Here is a 7,500-nt window from a genome sequence, read left to right as displayed (position 1 = left end):
CTGGAAGATCCGGGAGATTCTGAGCAGAATGAAGGATTAGTTCATGTCATTCTTCCACCCCTTTCAGAAGGTTGTCATTGATGAATCCTTGGTTTTGTTCAGAGGACGTCTTCGGTTTGTTCAGTACATTCCAAGCAAACGCCATCGCTTTGGAATTAAGTTCTTTGTACTGTGCGACTGTAAGACGGGGTACATCCTTGACTTCGTCATATATTCAGCCAGCACTGTCGATCTCGATAAAACACACCCCCTTGGCTTCTCAGGCTGTGTAGTGAAAGTGCTCCTAGAAAAGTATTTTGGTGGGAATCATTTGCTGTATACAGACAACTACTATACAGCACCGAAACTTGCCAAATACCTTTCTGAGCACGGCATTGGCTCCTGCGGCACTGTGAAAAGTAATCGTGCCAACTTCCCCAAATTCCCAGAGGCGGGAACCTCGCAGCGAGGAGACGTGCACCTACGCAAGTGTGAGAAGATGCTGGCAATACGGTGGCATGACAAGAGGGTCGTGCACATGCTCACCACCGTACATAAGGGGGAGATGAGAGACAGTGGGAATGTCGACCGTAGGACAGGTGAACCTGTGATGAAACCTGATGCTGTGTTGGACTATATTATCAACATGCGGCTGGTGGACAAGTCCAACATGATGATTGGTGAGATCGACTGCCTCAGGAAGAATACTAGGTGGTACAGGAAAGTTTTTCTGCATCTCATAGATATGACGATGCTGAACGCCTTCATCCTGTACAAGATTAAGGTCAAGCTACCCAAGTCCTTCTCCCTGAGGTTGTTCGCCAGGACTTGTGTCCAGCAGCTGCTGGAAAGATATGGTAGGGTGCAAGCAGCAACTCCAAGGCGCCATCCAGTAACACTTCCCGACCGACTTGAGCAGAGGGAGTATATGGATTGGCACAGACTTGAGCTAATGCCTGCCACAGGGAAAAGGAAGGCTGCGATTCGCAGGTGTCAGGTATGTGCGCATACCACACGCCGCACACCTGAGCATAAACACACCTCTTGGCAGTACGCTGAGTGCCAGGTTCCCCTCTGTGTTACCTGCTTCTTCGATTACCACAGCCAGAAGCAGTTCTAACAGTGCAAGTGTGGAAGCAGAATTATTTGGAAATAATGTGTAAATAATGTGTAAATAGCAGGTGAAAGCAATGGATGTTCAGTTCATATGATTGAACAGTGTATTATAGTTTTATCTTACTGAAAGTGACAGTGAATAACATAGTGTAAGTAAAATAGCAGGGTAAATATTGAAAATAGAATAGAAAATGTAAATAGTAATGTAAGTAATTAGTAATATAAGAATATGAGTACAAATAATTTATGTTATAACAGTGAAAGTGAATCCGTGGCTCTCTACGTATTTTACTGAATGAAAAATTGAATGACATCAGTGACAATAAACTAATACGACTGAAAGAAACTAATGGAGAAAGACTCCAGATATATATAAGTGCGATATAGTAATAGAAATATAAAGTGTAAGGGGTTTTATGAATAATAAATGACAGAGTGCCTAGAGCGAACTAGCGCAAGTGCGACGATCAGACGCGCTCGTAATTTCCATTGCTTTCACAGTGTTTTTTTTTTTTTGAGTATGGATCCCAAACTACTTGAAAATTGTAGAATAGTGTTTATAGTGTTTGTATCTGGCTGTGGTAATCATATTACGGGTTGTCGGGAAGTGTAAAATGGAGACTTCGTTACCCTACTTCAGATGTCTCCATAAGTCCTACGGTAACCGACGAAGGCTCAACAATCATTCCAGGAGAAAGCTGAAGGTATGTGCCATAAGCATATGTAATTTTATTATTCTAGGACTAATAACTGATTTTTGGCAAATATTTTTTGAGAGTCTGTCAGAGCCCCAAAAAACCCGCGAGACACGCAAGTCATTGGTAAACAAGCCCACGGTGTAGGGGTTAATACCACACTATCTTTTCCCTTTCAGCCATTACCTTTGTCGGCCTTAGTGCCGTAAAGGGTAAATTCTGCACTGCAGCAACATATGACATTGTTTTATATTCATTAGCTAAATGTACCCCATATAATTCGTTGAACTAGGCGAAAAAAAAAAAAAATCACAATCCATACATGTTTTTGTATTATAGGCGACGAGTGTAGGTGTTTCAATATGGCGGCAAAAATCACACGCTCGCGTCGGAGCTAGCCTCTCCATACTATAGGGCCATTGAGCTCTATAATATGCAGAGGCTCTCTCTGCCGCGGGCATGTGATTTTGGCGGCCATATTGAAACACCAACACTTAAATTCAAATTCAAATACTTCCTTTCCACTAAGCAGTGATTATTAATAAAAAGACACTTTTTGCTTATAATGCAAAACCATATGTGGATTATGATTTTTGTTTTCTGCCTAGTTCAACGAATTCTATCAGGTACATGTAGCCAATGAGTATAAAACAACGCCATAGGTTGCTGCAGTGCAGAACTTACCCTTTATGGCACTATCCATGTCATGAAACCGTTTATCTAAATTGATAAAGGCCGGAAGAAACATGGAAATATCTACAAGAGAGTGTGAACAGAGAAGAGGAGATGGAGAGAAAAACTGGAGATAAATGGGCCCGTTTTAGTGTCCTCATGCATGCAGGGTTATCAGGGAAGAATCTTCCCGCCCCACCCCAGGGGGCAATAATCTTATGGAATTAGCAACAAGATATATTTCTTACTTGTGAAATGTAATGCCATTGTATTGCTAAGAATTTTTATGTATGCCACCAGTGTATTGTCCTCGTAATTCTAGTGAATATCTCACCGCTGACCCCAGTGTATTGTTATAGAACTTTAATTATATCTCACTGTTATGACACCAGAGTAATGTTACGATGATTCTGATCCCACAAAAACTTTGATGTCACTACAATCTCTCCTCTTACAACAATTTCTTAGATCACTGCTTAGCGTTGGAGTATAAAACACCAGGATGCGCACTGAATTTAAAGTTGAGATTATATTGGTGTCAATTGGAATGGGAATTTAGTAACCGGCGAGGTTTCTATGCCGGTTCTAGTTGTCCTTGTTCAATTCAAGGATGTATTAGAATTTATGGAGGATGGGAGGTGTGGTGGTGTGATATTCTTTATGGCTAGCCGTCACTGTATTGACCTCGAGCATAACACTTTGAACTTACCAACATGGCTGCCATTAAATTACCGAGACTGTTTTTAGTGTAAACCCCAAAACCAACTGGGGTCTTTTAATCCCCTTACTCCGAAATAGATTCCAATGAATACCCGACTTATGTCCAAACTGTAGGATCAGATTTCATACTGAATGGGTTAGCGCGAATTTTGATAGGCTTAGGTTCTTGAGTTGTTATTCCCCCTTAGTGTGCCCTGCGGCCGCCCCGTACATAGCCATCAAAGAAGAGTAGCTGGAAACCCGAATCTAAAGAGTATTGCATTGATTTTAATCATACCCAGAATTAGATGAATGCTTAAATCCACATACTCACTTCCCTAGTTAACAGTGTTCTGATAACACTTGAAACAGAAAGACCATACGAGTTATGATTTTACGTCGTTCTCCTCGGTCACTGAGGGACTCGAGGAGGGACAATACTAAAATGATATAAAGACCACTTAATAATATATCCTGCACTCCTCTCTAACAATAAAACTTTCACATCAATGGTGAGACTTAACCATAACACTCTTTAATTAATGGTAAGACCCAAAATAACAATCTTTAATAATTGGTAAGACCCAAAATGACCTAACTTAATACTTCACATCTTCCGAGAAATAGATTACCATTTTTGACTAATGAAATACACTTTGTTTATATTATTTCACTTGTGACTTATAATTCAGAAAACTCCCCGACTTAGGTTAAGGTACAGTTATTTAGATTTTTGCCTAACACAATGAATGTGGGGGGGGGGGAAGTGTATGGTATGTAAGTGTGGTGACGTGTTTGGGAGATTACGACTTGATTTGTTGTTAAAATCTGTGGATCAGACGAAAGGCAGTGGTTGAGTTACGCAGTCACAACTCGCCCTCACCTTATATAACCTTGGATAACAGTCCGATTGCATTCGAGGATGTTAACTTCCGGTTACAGCTTTCATGTTAATAAGTATGTCTCGCATGACTCATTTGAATGACTTCTTTAGAGCTTATCGTATCTCGCAAAGATTACATGGCGATGAGGAAAATTTGAGTAGTATCGATAATGATCACATCACTTAACATCAAGTCTTCATAATGATGTTCGGATGCTATTTGTCTGTTAGCTCAGCGTGAGAGTGTACAACGATCAATATGTCGAGGTTAACTATACATAGAATATTATGGACTGTTTCTCCTCCTTCTGGCACTTTCACAATTAGCATTTCTATCACTAAAATGGATTGAGACCGAAAGATATCTTTGAATTTACTCGGTTACGAAGCTATGAAGACTAAGCCAATTTAAATGTTCGCCAAACTCCGCTACCAGCGTGCTTTATGGAGGGGGGGGGGTGTATGGAGGGGAGGAGGGAGTGTGGTCGGCTGATGTAATAATTAATGTGAATTACATAATACATAGATGTTCAGTTTTTTTTTTTTTTTATAACAGAACAGAGGAAGGAAAAACAAATGAATAAAAAAAACAAATCCTTGCACTAGATTACTGGTGTCCGCGGTTCATAAAATATCTGTAACAGTTAGACTTGAACAGCAGTAAGTTGAAGTCTGGAGGGAAACAACTCTGGGGAAGCGAGTTCCAGAGAGATGCAGTTCGGAGAATGAAAGAACTCTGATAGGCAGAAGTTCTGCAGTATGGCTGAGTGACATTCCAGTCATGAGAGCTGCCAGCTGCCCGTTTAGCACGAGGGAAGGCATGGAGAGGTGGCACCATGGACGCAACTTCGTTTGAGCATTTGCTGTAGAATATGTAAAATAACGCAAAGGAGGCAACATTCTTTCTTACTTGTAGGGGAGGTAGTTTATTAGTAATAGCAGGGTTATTAATAATTCTAACAGCTTTGTTCTGAATTTTGTCTACTTGTTTTAATGCAACCTCTCCACATCTGCTCCACAAGGGTGAGCAGTATTAAAGCTGATAGCACACATGACTCTTATAAAATTTTAACTAATTGCTCGTCAGTGAAGAAGTTACGGACTCTGTACAATAATCCAAGTTTCTTTGAGGCGGTTTTAGCAATTGATCTGACATGAGAGGTCTAGCTGAGGGCATTGTTAAGCGAGATGCAGAGAATTTCAATACTTTTGGAAATGGGAATATTTGGAGCATTGAATGTAATATACGATTGTAGCAATAGTTGCCTATTAGTAAATAGTATATATTTAGTTTTACTAGCATTAAATGAGACAGGGTTGTTTTGTCCCCATTCACTGATCGTGGATAAGTCTTGATTTAAAGAGATGGCTGTACTGAGGTGAGAGTTAGAGATATCGGACTTTGCAAATGGATGTCTGAGTGTGAGTGAACTATGAAGTGTTGAGTCATCTGCATATGAATGGATGGGATTGTGGGTGACAGATAAGAGATCATTGCATTGAACAGGAACAGGGTTTGTGCCAGAACTGATCCCTGCGGCACACCGGCGTTAACTGAGTGGAAAGTGGAATATACATCATCTACTTTTACTCTTATTTTTCTATTGCTGAGATATGAGGAAATCAAAGGAACAAAAGAGTTTAGTCCATAGCAAGGGAGTTTGGACAACAGGGAACGATGCCACACTCTGTCGAAAGCTTTAGAAATATCCAGGATTACTGCATGAGTTTCAACATGTAGGTCAACTGATAGATGGATGGTATGAGTCAGGAGATTGAGTATGTTAATGGTTGATCTTTCTTGGCAAAAACCATATTGTCTATCACTATTTAAGTTGTTGAATTCAAGATGTTTAACTATGTGCTTATTAATTACAGTTTCAAAAACCTTACCAAAAGAAGATGTGACAGCTATTGGACTGTAATCAGAGGGAACAGAGGAACTTCCTTTCTTTGGAATTGGGTGGATATTGGCTTCTTTCCATGAATTAGGGAATGAAGAAGTACGTATGAATAGTCTGAATAATTTTGCAAGAACAGAGGCATGTTCTTGGGAACACTTTTTCAAAACAATTGGCAGGATTCCATTTGGGCCTGGAGCTTTGTTGGTAGGTAAATTGTCTAGGATGGATTTCACGTACCTTGTCTGAATCTTAAGTGGAACAATGTCGGGAGAGGCAAGTTCTAGTGCTGGGACATTCTGGCTGGCTTCCTCTAAGGTAGAATTTCTGGCAAATGTGCTGGCAAAGATATTTGCTTTCCCACGTGGGTCATTTGTAATGTTGTCATCTGAAGATATTAGTGGGGGAATGGATGATGACTTGTTAAAGTTATTAATGAAAGAATTGAGAGTTGACCAGAATATTCTATTGTCATTAGGGTTGTTAAGCAGTTTTGATGCTTGGTTTTGAAGAAAGTTTGATTTAGCAAGATTTATTACAGCTTGTGCATGGTTCCTTGCAATTTTAAATTGAGAGAGTGATTCAGATGTTTTTGATTTCAAGTAATAGTTATACGCTGATGAGTTTTGGGCTGTTGCTTTGGCACAGTTGCTATCAAGCCATTTTGGAGAGTTCGATCTTTTAGTGAACTGTTGACTTGGTATAAATAAAAACATACCAGCTAGTATTAAATCGCAAATGTGGGACTGGGTAGAACTGACATCACTAGAGAAGAAAGACTGCCATGGAATGTCAGCAAGATAATTTCTAAATTCATCCCAGTTTGCCCTATCAAAGTGCCGTCGGGTCACCCTGACAGGTTCAGAATGGGGAGGTTTGGGGGGGGCTAAGTAATGAGGCTTTGATGAGATTGTGGTCAGAGGATCCAAGTGGGGACAATACCTCTATCCTGTTCTGATCTGGATTATTTATCAGGAACAGATCCAAAAGATGGACATTATGGTCAGGATTATCTGGTATTCTGGTTGGTTGATTTACCAGTTGCGTGAGATTAAACGATTCTGCAAACAGCTCGCACTCTAGACCAGCATCGTCAGTCCTGGTAGAGTGCAATAACCATTCAACATTATGTATGTTAAAATCACCCAAGATGGTAATTTCGGTGTTAAGGGAGAGATTAAGGTTACTCAACTGTGTGGAAATGGAATCAAATACACTGGGTTCAGAAGAAGCATTGGGGGAGCGATAAACTACACAGTTATATTTGGTGATATTTTGATAATTTAGTTTATACAGTGAGTAATCAAAACTGCGCGAAGTAAAGTTTAAAATGGTGTCAACTGCATATTGGGATTTGATATAACAACAGGTGCCACCCTTATTACGGAAGTTTGTGAGGAGATTGTAACCAGGAAAACAATATGGGGATATTTCAGTAGACAGTGAAATTTGTGGTTCTGTGAGGAATAGGACCAGAGGGGATATGGACTGTAGGAAAAATGGACTGAATTTAAGTTGGTATTAAGCCCTTGGATGTTGGTGAAGAATAAGACGG

Source organism: Coenobita brevimanus, chromosome 79 (assembly GCF_032717465.1).
Source record: "Coenobita brevimanus isolate Jiangsu-jjx chromosome 79, ASM3271746v2, whole genome shotgun sequence".
In the NCBI taxonomy this organism is placed as follows: domain Eukaryota; kingdom Metazoa; phylum Arthropoda; class Malacostraca; order Decapoda; family Coenobitidae; genus Coenobita; species Coenobita brevimanus.
The sequence above is the reverse complement of the archived record's forward strand: the minus strand, read 5'-3'. Positions refer to the sequence as shown.